We start from the raw sequence: 18,753 nt of genomic DNA on the forward strand, positions 1-18,753 counted from the left end.
TTCTTTTGGAATACATTTCACTTGCAAATCGCTTTATTGGTACCAAGTGCAGCTGCCCTCTTTACAAAGATGGCAGGAGGAAGCGGGAGATGGAAGGAGGTTAAATAATGTGAAATTATGCTGATTGTGTAGTGCTGACTACAAAGTGCTGAGGGATTGACAAAGAGCGGGAAATAAGGTGTAGCACAGAGAGAAAAAAGATGCAGGAGATGGAAGGAGGTAACATATTTTTATGTTATATTGGTTTTGTGGATAGCGTGCGCGTATCTGAGACAGCTTTGAAATGCTGAGCAAGAAGGGGTGAAGGTGGGGAGGATGGATTGAATTGGGAAGCAGTCAACAAAGGGAGACTGAGTAAAAGAGGTGAAGGTTGGGAGGATGGATTGAATTGGGAAGCAGTCAACAAAGGGAGACTGAGTAGAAGAGGTGAAGGTGGGGATGATGGATTGAATTGGGAAGCAGTCAACAAAGGGAGACTGAGTAGAAGAGGTGAAGGTGGGGAGGATGGATTGAATTGGGAAGCAGTCAACAAAGGGAGACTGAGTAGAAGAGGTGAAGGTGGGGATGATGGATTGAATTGGGAAGCAGTCAACAAAGGGAGACTGAGTAGAAGAGGTGAAGGTGGGGAGGATGGATTGAATTGGGAAGCAGTCAACAAAGGGAGACTGAGTAGAAGAGGTGAAGGTTGGGAGGATGGATTGAATTGGGAAGCAGTCAACAAAGGGAGACTGAGTAGAAGAGGTGAAGGTGGGGAGGATGGATTGAATTGGGAAGCAGTCAACAAAGGGAGACTGAGTAGAAGAGGTGAAGGTCGGGAGGATGGATTGAATTGGGAAGGGTTTACGGTCTTCCCATGGATGGAAATGCATTGAAATGCAAATCCATTGATGGAAATCCATCGAATGCCATTACATCGAAATGCTATCGTTTACATGTAAAAGTGCATTTCCATCTAAACCGGTCCATCGAATATATAAATGGACAAGTTTAGATTTAAATGCACTTTAAAATATAAAAAATAGCATTTTGGATGCATTTTTCTGTAACGTTAAAACGTTACATGGAGCTGTCCAGTGCTGAAATTTCGAAACTGGCCCGCTCCTTGTAACGTTTTAAAGTTTATTGTATATTGGGGAGATCCCCCCAGGCTCCCCCAACCCCCAAGCACACCCCCCTAACTCTACCCCTACCCCAACCCTAACCCTAGCCCCAACCTTAACCCCTAACGCCTAACCCTAACCCTAACCCCAACCCTAACCCTAAACCTAACCCTACTCTAACCCTTAATCTAACCCTTAATCTAACCCTAAAGTTAACCCTAGCCCCAACCCTAACTCTAACCATAACCCTAATCTAACCCTTTATCTAACCTTAAATCAAACCCCAGCACCAACCCTAACCCTGACCCTAGCCCCAACCCCAACCCTAATACAACCCTAATCTAACCCTTAATCTAACCCTAAATCTAACCCTTGTCCCTAATCTAACCCTACCCCTAACCCTAATTATCCATCGAAATTAACCATCGAAAACTATTCAATAAATATGCTTTTCGATGGAAAGGCAATTGAATGAATAATTTTCGATGGAAAGGTATTTGATGAATACGTTTTAGATGGAAAGTCCAGATACCATTGTGAAGCGGACAGAAAACGGAGACTGAGTGAGAAGAGGTGAAAGTGGGGGGTATGGATTGACTTTGGGAGCAGTCAGAAAAAGGAGCCATAATAATCTTACGTTAGTTACTTGTATCACACCAACAGTGTCCTGATGACGTATCTAAGCAAGGAGAAGCAGAGAGAAAGAGGGGAGTATGAGAGAGGGCGGGATAAAGCAGGAGAGGGAAGGTGACAACCTGATGTTATAGGGCATTTTGAAACAGTATTTTCTTCTTGTATAAGCGCCCAACAAGCAAAAAATAAATAAATAAAATTATCGCTAATTGTGCCGCACTAAAACTGACCTTAAAGCTTCTTCAAAATACTAATGAAGAGTACAAGAGAGAGAAGAGGAGGAGAGTTAGGTAGAGGAAGGTGACACACCTGGGAGCGCAGTAGAGGGAGAGGTTAGAGGAAAATCAGAGGGGAACAGCAGGAGATCGAAAAGGGGTGCCACTCTGGTACGTGTCACAAAGCTGAATGCGGCTCAATCAGACACATAGACCAGAAGGTGACGTTTCAATAGGATCTTTTTTGAGAAACAGAAGTTAATAGAATCAACTTAATTCACAACAGCAGGTTGGCTCCTCCTTGGATTTCAAACAAGTAAACCAAAAGCCTATTCCTGTGCCTCATCAGTCATGAGGTCCTCTGGGAATTCCTTCGGGGGTTTCCAGTCGCTCACGCTCTATGGGGTGTTTAAGTATCCCCTGCACTTCCTTTCCTGAGGTCCATCAGTGGTGCTATTCCCCTTCTTCACACTCCCTGTGGTATCTTGGTCCCGGCACTGCACACTGCTGACATGATCCGGGCGAGCATCAGAATGTGGCTAGGAGTTCACAAGCTTAGGCCCTAGGGTCCCCCACTGACTTTTGCCTGGATGGGTCGTAGGGATTTCTAGCAAAGTGGATTTTTGACTGACACTCATCTGCCTTCTTGCTTCTCTCATTGTACCACGGCAAAACATGTTGTTGGTACTTTGTGACAATTACCTGCTGTGCTCCTGCAGAAGCTGTGATTTTGACTATTTCTTTTATTTTGTTGTTTAAAGCATGGATCTAGCTCGAGAACAGCAGAGTATTGTACAGGGTGTGGATAGCCTGCATTTGGGCATGCATCTTTTAACAGTAGGGCAGTACTGTGCAACGGTCTTTGTGTCCTTTGGGATTAGCCCCCGAGCAGCTTTTGTTGGAAAAGCCACGTTTTGAGAGATGTACGAAATTGGAGAAAACAATGTCTAAAACCCACGTGGATGCTCCTCATATATTGAAATTCCTGATGAGATCATTAAGTGAATCATATTACAGAACCACTTAGAGCTATGAATCGTCTGTAGGCGATGCAATATCTCCCAAAAGGAAAGACGCAGCCACTGTGTGACTACTAGATTGAACAAAAAACAAGTGAATCAGTGTGACAAAGTCTTCGACATGAGCTTTATTTCAGAACTGCTAACATAGATATGTTGCTGACCATGCATTAAACATGTCCCATGTCATGTACGAAAATAAATTCTGCACATGCCCAAAAAATAGCATGTCGACACCATTCACTATCTTCACGACGCCGCTCACCATCTTCAGGACACCATTCACTATCTTCAGGTCACCACTCAGCATCTTCAGCACACCGCTCACCATCTTCAGGACACCATTCACTATCTTCAGGACACCACTCAGCATCTTCAGGACGCCGCTCACCATCTTCAGGACACCATTCACTATCTTCAGGACACCACTCAGCATCTTCAGGACGCCGCTCACCATCTTCAGGACACCATTCACTATCTTTAGGACACCACTCAGCATCTTCAGGACGCCGCTCACCATCTTCAGGACACCATTCACTATCTTCAGGACACCACTCAGCATCTTCAGGACACCGCTCACCATCTTCAGGATACCATTCACTATCTTCAGGACACCACTCAGCATCTTCAGGACACCATTCACTATCTTCAGGACACCATTCACTATCTTCAGGACACCGCTCACAATCTTCAGGACACCACTCACCTTCTTCAAAACTAACTTGGAACTTAGATCTCCTCAAAACAATTTGAAGGATGTTCTCCAATTCTCTATCATGCACTGTTATTCATAATTATTTTTATTATTACCTTGATTGTATGATTGCATATGGGTGCTCTGTTTTGTAAGAAAATACACTGAACATTGATTTATGTTCATTGTTATATGTGGCAGCTGATCTCTACTTTTGTACTAAGTATTGTCTTATACTGTGACTAGAAACAGTTGTAAATTAAAAATACATAATAAAATGCAGAAACATTATATGGACATGAGTGGTGGGCTGTACGTAATGTAGATTTAAGAAACTAGCACATGATTAGAATTGCCAGAACACTTCTGTTTTTCTAATATTATACCCAATAGTTCCAATAACAGGGCACCTTATGACATACTTATAGACTTTTGATTAAGTCTTTCCCTGCTCCTAGGGCACATATCTAAGTTATAATTGCCATAGGAAAGCATTGAAGTTCCAGAAGTGAACGGGTTAAACCACTTTTATTGAAAAGTGGGCAATTTATGTTGATCAGTCAGTTGTAGAATGCTTTGCTAACTGTAATTGTTAATTGTATTCATAAATCAATTAAACGTTTGTGTAGGATATCTTTTATGTTAGAATATGCATGAATTAGTGATTAATATAGGAGTTTCAGAGAAAGCAAATCACCTAATTGATCAATGAGCAAATGTAGATTTGGTCATTAGTAGCTGATTACTGCGCAGACATACATGTTGCATAATGCTACGCTCATGAGCACAGCACTAAAAAATACAAGGACATTCTTAAAATGAATTTGTTTTAATAGTTAATAAAGTCAGAAAGAGTAGTGGGGTCCATTTGGGATATCATTGTCTCCAGCTATTTTCGGCAGGAAATATAAATGCCCCATGGATGGGTAGGGAATTTCTCGATATTAGATTTTTTTCATCTATTCTGCCAATCCCTTTTAGGAGTATTTATTCCAGCTTGATGTTAAGGGAGATGCAACAACATCTTCATCAGAGAAGAAACTGAGGGAGAAGTGACTCAACTGTTCACACAGCAGAAGGTTCTCTATACTATTTGGAATATGAAAGTCTTCAGGTAAGCAAAAGTGATCCCCATAAGTGCCATTAGGCCGTAGGTATATGTCGTAATTTACATAGGAATCATTAAAGACCCTGCAATCAAATGGTTATTTCAGTTTTTAAACAGATTTTGTGCACTTCATTTAAGCTGGTCTATAATTAAGGAACAGCCTATTGCTATTAGTACCCCAGCCCATACGTCCGGGGTACTAAAACCTTTTTTTTTATTTTCCGAAACGCTCAGGACAAAAATAAAAATGTAAATAAAATGGCTGCAGGGGAAGGCAAAGCGAAATTTTCCAATTCCATGGCGGCCATTGAAAAAAATAAAAAAAGTAAACAAACCAAATGGCCACCATGGAAACAGGAGAAGGAACTGCACGTAGTCCCTTCTCGCTTTCCGTGGTGGCCATTAACAAAAGCAAACAAAAAATGGCCGCCATGGAAAGGAGAGACAGGACTATTTGTAGTACCTTCTTCAATTCTATGACCCCTGTCGCAGATTGGGAGTGGACGTGCTGGGGACACAAGTGTTCCCAGCGTGTCCATTCCCGAAATGGACAAAACAGAAGGTAAGTGGGGGTGTGAGGGCGGGGAGGGAATGATGTGGATGGGGGTGGGGCGAGGGGAAGACTTACCTCATTCCCCGGTGAAGGGAGATGGCGGCCGCCAGTCCTGAGGAGGCTCAGGACGCCAGGATTACCGCCTGGTAACGCCCGCGTTCTGAGCCTCCCCATTGACTGGGAGGCCGCAACAGCCCCCTCGACGGGTACTGATATTTACAATATTTCAAAGTATGTTTCAGGTTACTCCTGTCTAATTTAAGCATTCCAAAAGTGGTTTCCACTACATATTAGTCATTCTAGATTATGCTACAAAGTACCCTGAGGCCTTTCCTCTGCAACCAATACCACGCCGAACATTTTGAAGGCACTCCTGTCTTACTTTATTAGAGTAGTGTTAAAATAATCCCAAATGTACCAATAATAACAGTGTACCTCCAAGTGCACAATAAAACCCAGCTTTATTCCAATACAGACGGCCGCTGGGAGAGCATAAAAGGACAATCTCAAAATGTTGTTAGGGGAACAAAAACTTTTAAAAAGAAAGAATCATCATATCGTTAGTACAATCACACAACAAACTTCTATTCTCGTATTTGATTCATTGGTAGATTATAGATTATGTAGTTATCTATAAGTGAACCCCTTTATAATTGGTTTTTACTATAATTAGTATCAGTACCACTAGCACATCTTAATGCTATTTCATAACAAACCAAAATCAGCGAAAAGAAAAATGTGGCAATCATAACAGTGAAGGAGTCCGCATTCTGCAGATGTCTCCTCCTCTTCACATATTGAGATATCGAAGCAATAAAATCTTTGGCTCGTGATAAATGCATCCTTGTTAGTGTAGCGTTATGTCTCACATTCCTGGTCAGCCCTCACTCTTGCCATCGTCTGGGGTCTGGTCATCTCTTCTTCTTCTTCTCGCTCCTCTTCATTCGACACGGCCCCCCCTTTGTAACATCGCCTATATGCACCCACAACTTTTTGCCGTGCACCTCTACTGCGGTGGGGTTGCATACTGGACATTCTCAAAGTATGCCCAGCAGTATATTGCTGGCATGTGGCACAATTGATGATAGCATTCACAATGTGTTCATGCAGTTTTGGGATGAACAGTGCTCTGAAACCGCTGCAACATACTATCTTGTTGTGTGTGCTGGGTAGTGCAGCTGCTCTAACGCTACTGTAAGTAATTCCAGTGGCATTGTGAGGCAGTCAACCTTTGGATGATTTCTCAAACTGCCCCATTTTATTAAATCATAAGTTTCATTAAGCGCCTCAATATCCCTACTTTGACGAGGATTTCCCTGCCAATGAAAACTAAAGGAAAACACTCTAATACAGGATATCTGGCCCTAACACTTACACATAAAATACACTGAGAATATATGGCATATCGCAACAATTTCCACAAGTGGACATCTGATATATATTCACAGTCTCTCTTGGTAACCTGGTTGAACTCCCCATCCCCAGGTTTCAAGTTAGATTCAGTTCCAATGTTCAACAAAAAGAAACAAGGAAATCTGGGTTTTAAACAAAGTCTCAATTCAGTTCTTGGCAGTTCAAGATGGCAAAAGAAAGATTTGTTAACCACAGTTCAACCAACAGAGAGGTTCCACTTCTTCCTTGAACAATGAATTTCCACTTCATAAAATAGCATCAATGTCATTTCAGGCCGAGATGCTTTGTCGCAACTTATAAATGTCAAAGCAGAAACACAGTTCCTTATTAGGTTTTGATAAATGCAACTTCTGGTTAGGTTAATGAAACACAATTTCAAGTTAGGTTATTGAAACACAGTTTATATCTTTGTCAGGATGACTTCACATCACTTTTACATCACCTGAACAACTCTCATATCAGGTTAACATCTGTAAGACTTCCCTATGTGGGTTTTCTCGCCTGCCCCATAGAGGTCCACATTTTACTGGGCTTCTGAAGTTTTAAGTCAGCTGACAATACAAAGTAATACCACAGCTTCAACAATGTGTTTCTTTGCGACTTTAAACAGATACGACAAGATTCACTTTAGCGCTCCTTAACACCTTCAAGGAAGCAAGGCACTCTTCTTCTGACATTAACTTTTCAGGAGGGCAACCTATTTGCCACTCTTGTCTGTCTGCAATAACAACAACCAAAATGCCTTTAGGATTCAATTCTCCCTTTCACTTCTTGGCTTCGGCAATGTGAGTTATATCAACTTGTAGAAAACAATCACAAGCGGTAAACTTCCCTCTTACCAACCTTGTCTTTGCTTCTTGGTAACTTGTCAACCAGAGTATTCTAGTCATAGAAAGTGTTGTCAGTCTCTTTTGGCTTTTGGCAATGCCGGTACACTCTTGGCTTGGGCAGTCAATACAATAAAATAAATGTTAAAGGGAGACGTTTGTGGTGAAGCATCATCATGGATTACTACAAGTAGACTTTCGGCTATACACTCCATCAGTATCAGCAAAGATGAGGCAAGGCAGATGCCAAATGGCATGGAACGAGAGCAACATGTCGGCAACAGGCTGTGAGCGAGGTGTGGAGAAGATACACAGATGCGCAGTCGGAGCAGGGCCACTGGATACATTCCATGCCAGTAGAGGGAGAAACAAAGCGAGGGGGACAATATGGGGAGATGAATGCCCACACAACCCAAGCAGCAGGGAGATGTGTTGATACCTGCATGTACAAAGGAGAAGGTGAGATAGCTAAGGAGTCACCGAGTGGTGGTGAGGCATTTGAGTTTACCAACAGAAACAATAGTGAGTAGGTGAGGGAACTTGGAGGAGGATCTCCAGAAAGTTGGGAGATACGGAATGAGCGTCACTGTTCTTTGAGTAAATTTAGATAGTAGGAGAAAAGCTGCTGACCTTTGGAACCAGGAAGATCATGTTCACAGAGTACATAACTATATGTTGGCACTTGAAATTCAAGAAAATCTAAGAAACTGATAAATGAGTGAAATAGTGCACGTTGAGACTTTATGTCAAAATTCATACAACATTCAAAGAACTGACAACTTAGAAAGAGAGCACAAGTTTGAGCTTTAAGTGAAAGTCTGTGGATAATTCAAGAAACTGATAACTAAGAGAAAGAGTGCAGGTTGAAAGTCCCTGGGATATTCCAAAATTTGTTGAGAGAAAAACAGCACACTGGAATTGAATTCAAAGTTCAAAGAGACATGTGAGGAATTCGACCATCTGCATGGCGGGTGTGCACTCGCCTCGGATTATTTGATTTTTTTAAAGAAATTGAATGATGGGAGATCTACCTCGGAAAATGTGTGGGGCTAAACTGCACACATTTTCTTATGCTCGGTGCAGAAAACAAAGACATAGGGCCTCATTACAAGTTTGCCGGACTGCAAACAAGGGTGCTGTTAAGATCACTTGCACCCTTGTTTCCGGACCGGCAAATTATGAGTTTGTATTCCGGGGCCGATGCACCGACAGGTCTGACCGTGCCAGGCACATCAGCCCCAGTAGGCAGAGTCATCACGGAAGCACCGGCACAGTTAGGAATGGTGTCAGTGCTTCTGAGTCCACACTCCCATGGAGTCCTATGGGACTCCACGGGAATGGAGACTAACATTTTACCAGCGCCTGACTTCCCGGGCTGCCAGACTTGTACTGTGCCGGTGGCACCGGGAAGTCATGCGCCGGTCAAATGTTAGGAGTCTGGCGCCAACCCACCGGTAGCACCAAAAGGGTTACCGCCAGACTCATAATGAGGCCCATAGTTACGTGTACTCTGGGTGGACACAGCCTACAGGCGCAGTCCCCTTGTCATGTTCAGCTGGAATGTGACAGCCACGGGTACATCAAAGCATCTCAGGAAGGGGGAAGGCAACACCTTCCTCATGCCATGGCCAGCCTAATTAAATATCAAAGGCTCCATGTTTGCTTATATGTTTGTTTGTTTATATGTTTCTATAGCGCTGCAGCCCTGTGGCTCTGCAGCATTCCATGGATCTGCCCTGTCTATTGTCAAAGTTCCACTGGTGGCAGCACATACCGTTGAGAGTTAATTGAAACAGGCCTGCAAGAGGCCTGATTGCATAACTGACATAAGGGAACAAGAAACCAACACCTCTTTGATATGCAATGCGTCAACTTGAAATAGCTCCCACCCCTCTGTATGAAGGGCAGTGAATGGCATGTCTGGGACAACTGGTTACAGTAGGCAAACCCCTGCAGGGGAACTGCATTCAGAGTGTAGGAGTATGTAATTTGGTGGAGACAGAAAGTCTGTTCTCACCATAACTTCAAAGGAGACCTGCGCTTTGATCAGGAACCACGGAGAGCTCAATTAAGCAGAGAGAAACGTTGATCCACAACAGACATGAAGATGGGTGGGACTTAGTAGTCCCACCTTTACCTTTCCTGTTCCAAAGCACTCTGTTTATGACCTCATGCATAACAGAAGATTGTTGGTGGGGACCCAGGATTGGTTCATTAAGGTAGGCTTAGCTTACAAAAATCATTGGGATCCATTTGGCTTTAAAAGAGGGTTGGGTCACTGTTTTGGTAGATCATCCGATGACTTTGAAAGGACTAAGAAGGAGGACTCATTTGGACCCTGGCTGATGGTACAGTCTGCCTTACAGCTTCTGCCAGTGAATGAAGGCCAGGATCTCTAATAGGGAAACAAGATCCCGCCCCTAAACATCTCTCAGGGAACAGAGGGAGATACCAAACTCAAAGGACACATCCAGGAGCTCCAGAAATGGTACCCAGCCAGCACACCACGTGCCCTGCTAGGTCCTGCCAGCAAGCTTCCAAGGTGGGAAGTGCCAGAGAGTCTCTGAACAAATGAAAAGGCCGTTGCCTGCAAACACTCTCCTCAGCTTTGGGCCATCCACCTTAAAGGACGACACAAGCCCAGAGAAGAAGCTAGGAGGAGTGCCACGACAAGCATCAACCAACATCCATCTTTTAAGGACATTTTTCAAGGCAGTCGAGCCCTCAAACCACGACCTGCTGCACCACTGGTTGTTGTCACGCTTTAGTCAATAAAGCCATCCGAGACGCCTCGACCAGCGTTCCAGATCCACCAACCAGCACAGGGCCAATTATTCTTGACCCTGAGCAGCTGTGTAGGCGTGCCTGCAGGCGTCCATCCAGCCTCGCTTGCTGAACTGCCTGCCACCTGATACCTGCAGCTGTCTGCTGTCTTAAACTCTGTCGCAGGAGCTGCAAAGCATGCTGGAACTGACTTGACGCTGTCGAGCATCAAGATCATCTCAAGGAGAGGCATTGCGGGGGGGGCTGAGACGGCTATAGCCCCAGGCCTTTTGGTTTTAGCCCTGGATAGAAGCTCAGGGGTTACAACTAAAAAGGATAGCTAGCCCAAATCCCAACAGTCCCAAAATTAGCATAGCCCTGGATCTTTTCCAGACCTAGCAACACCCCTGATCTCAAGCACCAGGTACATTCTGGTTCTGCCCCCTGGTCCTTCCCCAAAGGCCCCTAGTGACCTTTACGACCCCTGGCTCCCTTGGTGCTGAAACCAAATATCCTTGAACAGTTAAGACTGATTGCTTTACCGACTGCCCTCCTGTCAGTATCCAGAGTGCATCCCTATCCTTCGTTAAACTGTCTGTCCTCTGTGTTCCTTTACAGGGTGGGTTTTATTTTGTAGTATGCTAGAACTCTCGGTTGTAATAATAATAAAGTAGATATTTTGATACAACCTTGACTGGAATGTCCCTTTTATCATTGGGTAATAATTGTATTTTCGCTGTGTTGCAACTAACCAACGATCCATGACCTTGCTGAGATAAGCCTGCCATTCCATCCACGTTATCAAAATTGGACAAGTAGGTTTATAATTGACTTGTGTTTCCAATCTGTTCGGATCCCTTCTGGTGTACTAGAGGTGTGGGGCTGATTGATGGTTTAGAAACCGATATTCATCTCTGGACCACTAGTACCCCGGAAGTTGATTTGTCACAAGACAATTGAACCTGTAAGCACTAAAATGGATTTTTTGACAAAACCTGGGAAAGAGCATCCAAATCCTTCAGTGAAATGCTCTTTATTCCTTACCACTTTTTGACCAATGTAACAGGAACCATGTGCTATAAAATGCACTATTTTCCACTACATTTCACATGAATTCTTAGGGAGATAATCCCCCAAATCATGAGTGAAAGGAAACTTAAGACCAGTGTTAATGTCAGTGTGTTATAAAAAATAAAAATCATCTGTCACTAAAGATACTGAAAATTCTTTGGGTCGGGAGAGGTGGACCCCCAAAATAATATCCCTGTGCTTTTTGGTTTAGATACTCCAACGTTTGCCCAACGTTATTGTAATGTCTTGTATGTGAACTCCAGATGCATTCTAATGTTTCTTAAGTCGTGCAATTTTCTTTAAATGTGTCTAAAATGCTCTCTTTCCCTTTACATTCCCTATATTTTCTATGGAAATAGCAACTTAATGTCAAATTATATCAAAGGCCAATGCAAATTCCCTGGACGAGAATTGACCCTAATCGAGACTTCTGTTAATTATTGCACAGTAACGTGTTCTATTAGCAGTAATGAGCTTATTACAGTTATAATTTCTGTTGAAATCATGTTACCACCAACTAAACGCCAATAGGTTCCGTCAAAGTATGGAAGTTACTCACCATTAGATGGGATGCGCAAATGTTGTTCATTGCCAAAAAAAGGGTAGGGGCTCTCTGCTCTACAGACTTCTGAAAGGGCAACAACCTTAACATTCAATGAAAGCACAGTGCCTCGTTTGCAGAGGTATAAGCCCTGGAGCTCATTCACTCCAGGAGAAGCCCAGCACAAACGTCCAGAGCTAGTCTGACCCAAGGCTTTTTGAGTGGCTGCTCCTGAGAGACCCCCTTGATCATGGCATGGTGAGGGTTGTGGCGACTGTTGTGTATGCAATCATGGGATGTGCAGCAACACAGAACCTATGTACAATAGGCCTCTGTCTTGCTCCACGTCCACCCTCGTTCTCCCCCTGGAACGTGGGGGCAAGTTCTTTAATATCCGGCCCCGACACCACACCATGCCAGATACAGTGTGACCTCAGTGGGGAGAGGACCTCCTTCACACTGCAGTTTTTTCACATGAAGAATGGGGAAAGGCAGTGGGTCAACAGGCGACAGCCACCTACTGATCTGAGAAGCATGTTTTTGTAGCGAACAGCACCATATAATTTCAATTCATTTTACTATGAAGAGTGAGTGGGATTTCTCCAGTCTGAATGCACATAATGTCCACATACCATACAAATGACAGATCTTATAAATCTGTGGAAAGAGCTATGCTGCTTTTCCTGAAGAGAGTTGCAAAAGTTATTTCTGTCTAAAATTGCCATAGAACAAGCAAGAGGTTCTGATACGCCTTATGAAACAGATTAATTCTGATAAAGCATTTGTAAAAATAATGAAAAAGTGTTTTTATATCTGCGCTTTGTGCATTCTACGTGGAAAAAGTTTAATTGCTTCCTCTTGTTGCATTGTAAAAATAATATATTTTTAATTAATATTCCTACAAAAAAAATCAATGATTTTAAAATGATGCCATACTGTGTTTTGGTACATGTTGAGAATGTTTGTCTGGCTCCCTGGCTTACAAAATGGTAGCATCCATAGGTTTTGTGAACATTCAAAACCTATTTAAATGAGTTCCTTCTAGGATACCCTTTGCTTATAGATCCTACCAGGGTGGCCTGTGCTTGTGGCATGGGTGTATGGCGATGTGTGGTGATACCACAGGAGTTGCTGCGCTACGCAACGTGGTCAATGTCAGCATACAGCTGGGTTAGCGTCTTAATTGCAGGGCCTGGGGTCATCATCTCCAATAATAGCCATTTGGTATCCGATGGGTGTTGAGTGCCTGAGATTGCACCTTGATCCTTGACTTCTCAGCAGATTTAGACGTGTATGGGACAAACTGACATAGGAGTCATCGGGGGGGGGGGGATAACAAGCACAGTATCTGGGGTTTTCATCATCTAATAAGTTAGGCCAACCATTGGGGCTGCCGTCATTGAGATAATCAACAGTGTCCTTGCTTGGTAGGGTTTTGGGAGATTCGCCATCAGTCCAGGGATGTCCACTCTATCGCTTGAAATGCACCGATCTTTGAGTCAGGGGGCCTTAAGAGTTATGGATGGCCCCGGTGTTCCCTTTGTTTGCATGACATTATGCTGAATGCAAGGGGGGCACTAGCTTTACTTTTGGGGTATCTGTTTTGTAGCAGAATGTTATCCCGAGTTCAGATGATAGGATCCTTGCCTTCTCATTTGGTAATACATTGGCAGTTGTTTCTCCTATTTTTCTCGCTGATCATCCTATCAGCTTATCCAGTCAGGATTCGAGGGCTGTAGGATGGCACGGTAAGGACTGTGGCTGGGACTCATTCTGTGAAGCATCACCAGTTAGCCAGGAACCAGTAAAGCTCTAATTTCAGATTTTGGCCTATAGAGGAGGTCGCAGATATGGCCTGCACTCCAGCCCCCCGTTTCGAGGTGCCAGGAACATACTTGCCAAGATATGTGATGTATGAGGAACAAATAAACCAACAGAGAGCGGCACTAGGACTCTGCCCAGTTCCCATCAGAAGAGCAATACCTGTTGAAGTGCCTATAACCAGAAAACCATGGGCAGCTCAGTACCCACTGAGACAACCGTACCAGCAGCTGACACAAAATGAAGACTACCTACAGACTGTCCCCGAAGAGACCCAAAGAGCCTTAATGGAAGGCAAATGGTGACGACATAAGAGCCCGGACAGACGTACAGATGAACATAAACGACAATCGAAAGGTGAAACACAAGGACAAAATGTAAAGAATAATGATGTAATGGACTTGTAAGAAGAAACAACGTTGATATATAAAGAAACGTAACCATGAAGTGAGATGAAAATATGCAACTAACAAATGCCTGTAAATAGGCTTGGAACGCAAGAAGCTAACGAAACAATACTGCTTGCAATGCTTAGTAGAAAGATAGAGCGGCAAGCGCCAACTATATATCTACCTCAAAAGCACATTATACAAGTGCGACTCCATTTTCCAAAAGCAGAATTAAGTCCAGGCTGCCAGGGCCCAACCACGTTGAGATTCATATTCCAGCTAAAGCCAGAAGGAAGGAGCAGAATCGAAACTGAGCACAAAGCAGCTCATGCATGGGAATTCGTAGTCAACACCAAGAAGGGAGGAGAGCGGCAACTTCAAAGAAACGAAACTTAAGAGCATAGCAGCCAGCCGGTGAAGGTCGAGATAAGGAGGCCCCAGGCAGGTGGCAAGGCTAAGGAAGAATCAAATACACGAAAAGAGGGAAAATGAAGCAGATTCACGGTGAGCAGACACGTGACCAGCCAAGCGCGAAGAGTTACCAACGTCTGATGTCACCCAGAACCCCAGGATGCTATAACTTTTCCTGATAAGAAGCTACAGTTTCAAGGCCATCCTCAGCCAACTAATTGACACGTAGCCCTAAAGTACTGATTGATGGAAGGGGGGCAGGGTGAATCTTGGGGCACACCACATCTGGGTGTCCATTCTGCATGCTGCTAATTAAAGTGGAGATTTATGCCAAGACCCAATCACAATGGACCAAATAATCTAGGGTCCTATAGCTAGTAGCACCAATAAGACGTCGTACTTGTAGTGACGTCTATCACGAGTGATGTAGAGGGATGAGCGTAGACGCCCACCCAATAAGAGTTATCCAATCCTCACACTCTGTTACCATGTACAGATATAGCACCTATACTTAAGTTACCTTTCCCGACCAATAGAATTGCATGACAAACTTTGAGTGTTACACGTCAATGATGATGAGTTTTGCCTATAAGAATTGCTGTCTGAATGAAGAATTTGGAAGTTGAAGCGAGACAGGCGATCTCATCACTGTTGATTTCCATTTGTTTCCCCGTTTTTTGTACTTGCCATTAAATAGACTTGCCTTTGCCAAACCATTGATTTGTCCTTATTGATTGGTGTTGGAGTAAGAGAATCCTGCACCCCATCCTCCTCAAGGTGCTGCTATCTCGTCTTAAAAGTACTTGAGGGTGAGCTCTGATCCCACAGGCCCGTCAAAGGTCGCTCCGCCCTCTTGTACAGGACTTATTCTATTTTGTGATGAAGATGACTTGGTTCAAGGATCTCCTGAACATTTCTGCATCTCTATTGACTTGTGGCCAACACAAAGTAATGTAGGTGTGTTCAATACTGATCTGGCTCAAGTAGCCCTGAAATTCCTTCTTTGGAATGGCGATCCATTAGCCATCCTCCTCTAGCAAGTGGGCTTTGGCCTTGACTATACATTGGTGCTCCTTGTCTAATAATAGGACAACTCTTGGGGTCAGAGAATCTGGAATAACTATTCATGTCCACTTTAGTAGTAGTATGCCATCCAAATATGATGGGTGCTACCTAGACCTCTGGGATATGGTTGTGTTGTTGATGGAGCAGGGTCTTTCAAAGGCTGGGCTCCAGGGTCTCGACAATAGTTTAGATGCATTCCTCCTTTCCAACCTGTTTCATGGTTTTGTCCAAATGTAGTGTCCTTGGAAGCCCCATCTCTGTCACCATATGCAAGTGCTCTTCGGTGTCATAGGCATCTAGACCTCAGGGAAAGTCAACTGTCTCAGATTGTGAGACAAGAGGTTGTTTGTAGCCTTGGAGTTGGGACGTTCACATCTGATAGGATTTTAATCCCAAATTGTAGGTGTGCAGGTGCCTGATTGACTATAGCATCAAAATGGATTTTCACTCTTTCTGGGAGTGCCATGGTTTACTGGGGCTGAGTGGGGATGAGTGCACAGCTGGCATATGCGATGGTGTGAGATTTTCTGAACTTTTCAATCTGCATGTGGCCAGGGCAAAAGCTGGATAGCATAGCATCACCAATGATCATGGTATCTTTCTTGTTGTCAATGTATGCCATATTAGTACCCGGCGAGAGTCAAGCAGAATGAAACACGCATTCTGATTGGCTCTCACCGGGTCCTTACCGGCCGAGAATCTTTTGATTCTCGGCCGGGATTCCAGCTGCCTTGTCCTTGGTGGGGGGTGTGGCAGCCCCTCAGCCAATGAGGAGGCTCGAAGCAGGGCCATCCCTGCTCCGAGCCTCCCCACGACTGAGAGGCTGCCATCGTCCCCCGCCGGGGACTCAGGTAAGCTTTTTTTTTCTTTCCCTTCCCTCCATCCTCCCTGCCCTCCCCACCCCACTTACCTTCTATCCCTTGGTCCCCGGTGGGGGACGATGGCAGCCTCCTGCCGCGTGGAGACTCGGAGTGGGGCCATCCCCGCTCCGAGCCTCCACACGGCTGGAGGCTTCCATCGTCCCACGCCCGGGGACCCAGGTACGTTTTTTTTTTGTTCATTTTTTTCCCCTTCCCCTCCCTTCGCCCTCCCAACCGCACTTACCTTCTTTCACGTTGGAAACCCTTCTGTTTCCAGCGAGTCCGCTCCCGATGGCTGCCATGGAAAGGGAAAACAGACTCCTTTTTCCCTTTCCCGGCGGCCATTTTCTTTGTCGTCTTTTTTTTCTTTTTTTTTTCTCGAAACGCTGCAGCGTTTTGGGACAAAAAAAAAGCTTTTAGTGCCCCGGTCACGCAGTTTTTGCGGGCCGGGGTACTAATAGCTATATGCCACTCGCGGGGGGGGCATATTGTTTTATTAGTGCCTGCTTTGGTTCTCTTTGGAATGTTTGGTGCTGGCCCGTCCATTTTAACACTGTGTTGGCCTTTGGGACATCAGGCGGTGGCTCCATGATCATTTAGTGCCTCTGGTTTGCCGGAACTGGTCCATGCAAGGGTGAAGTCTTCCCTTCCCCGGAGCAGCAACGGTTCACATGGATACCACCACCCCCATGCTCCCAGCCCGCTGGGTGGGGAGGAGCGCTGAACCTGCTAAATTAAAATTGCTGAAAACAGGAGACGGGCTACACCCTGAGTTCTTTGATGATTAACAGACACAGGCACCATAGTGAATTTTTATAGGGATCCCAACGAGGACCCATCTTTATTAAACACATGCTTATTCTTTAAACTGTAACCCTAGGATTCCCCTGGCATGAGCTTGATCTAAGCGGGGACTGGCTACGTCAGCTCACCCTTCCTTGGAGGGGTCTCAGGGATCCCAAGAATGAGCTTGTCACAACCAATCCCATTCCTAAACTCAGGAACCACCCACATGGAGTATGAGGCCAGAGGATGGCCTTTGTGGGTGGTCCCGTCTTGCCAAGCGGCCTCGGTCAGGGCCGCCAACCTATCCCTCTACCTCACACCAGAGTACCCCCACTCTACCTCATATTAACAACAATGGCCATCTACATAACTTCCTATTCCTACTTAACAGTTACCTTTCTTAGCATTCCCCTAATACCTCAACTCTCTACTTTCCCCTACTTAACATTTACCCTACATAGCATTAATTACAGATACATATAACCACTCATACATATATACATAGACTCACAACATAAATGCACCATAGAACACTATCTCACAATGGGGTGACTGCTGCAATGAGTCACCCCTTCATAGTACCTTGCAGGTTTGTCCTTGTGGCGCTGGCTTGGGTGAAGGGCTGTGAAGTACTGGTTGCAGGAGAGCTGTGAAGTGCTGGTTGCAGGCTCGGGGGCCTGTTCCCTGATGATACTGATGACCCTCTGTGGATGGCCGTCTGTTGATATATAACGGGGCCCTGGCCATTTGTCCTTCTTCAGGGTGACCCTGTCCACCACATGGGGTCACCCCACTACCCACGCTCTGCACACTGTCCTGGGCGGTCCCCTATGCACTTGGGGACTGCCCACACTCACTGCCGCACCCGCAGTAATGCTAATGTTTACAGTGGGCCCCGTTGGCTGCGGGGCCCACCTGATGTCACTGCCGCAACCTGTGGTGTATATATTATTTTAGGTGGGCCCCATTGACTGGGGGGCACACCCGACATCACTGCCGTGACCCACTGCATTTTTTAAGTTCCATGGGTCAGGCCCGTTGGCTGGGGGGCCCACCGAGATCACAGACTGCTTCTGGGCACCTCTTTTTTATATCCGGCAGTGTCCCTGTTGCTATGTGGACGCCGCCATGCTCACCATCCTGCTCTGCTGTCTCCTCCTGGCCCGCCCCCTCAGCAATGCATTATAGAAATGCAGGGGCAGGCTGTGCCTTCACCTGGGCCACTCCGCTGGGCAGCCTGGGGCTTTCTTCACCCGGTCCCTCAACAGAGGGACCCAGAAGTTCACTGATGCTTCATCTTCACCCAGGTTGGCCGCTGAGGCCAACTCTGGGCTTTCATCTTCACCGATACACCCTCTAGGGAGGAGCAGGCTTCCACTGCGCGTCTCTGCATTCCCTCCGTAGCTGCACCTATCATACGCAGCCCGGGAGGATTACTTCAGTGACAGGCCCACCTCGCTGGCCACAAGGCGGGCCTTTGAGTG

The sequence above is a fragment of the Ambystoma mexicanum genome, chromosome 2p (assembly GCF_040938575.1).
Source record: "Ambystoma mexicanum isolate Mex_15411 chromosome 2p, UKY_AmexF1_1, whole genome shotgun sequence".
Lineage (NCBI taxonomy): Eukaryota > Metazoa > Chordata > Amphibia > Caudata > Ambystomatidae > Ambystoma > Ambystoma mexicanum.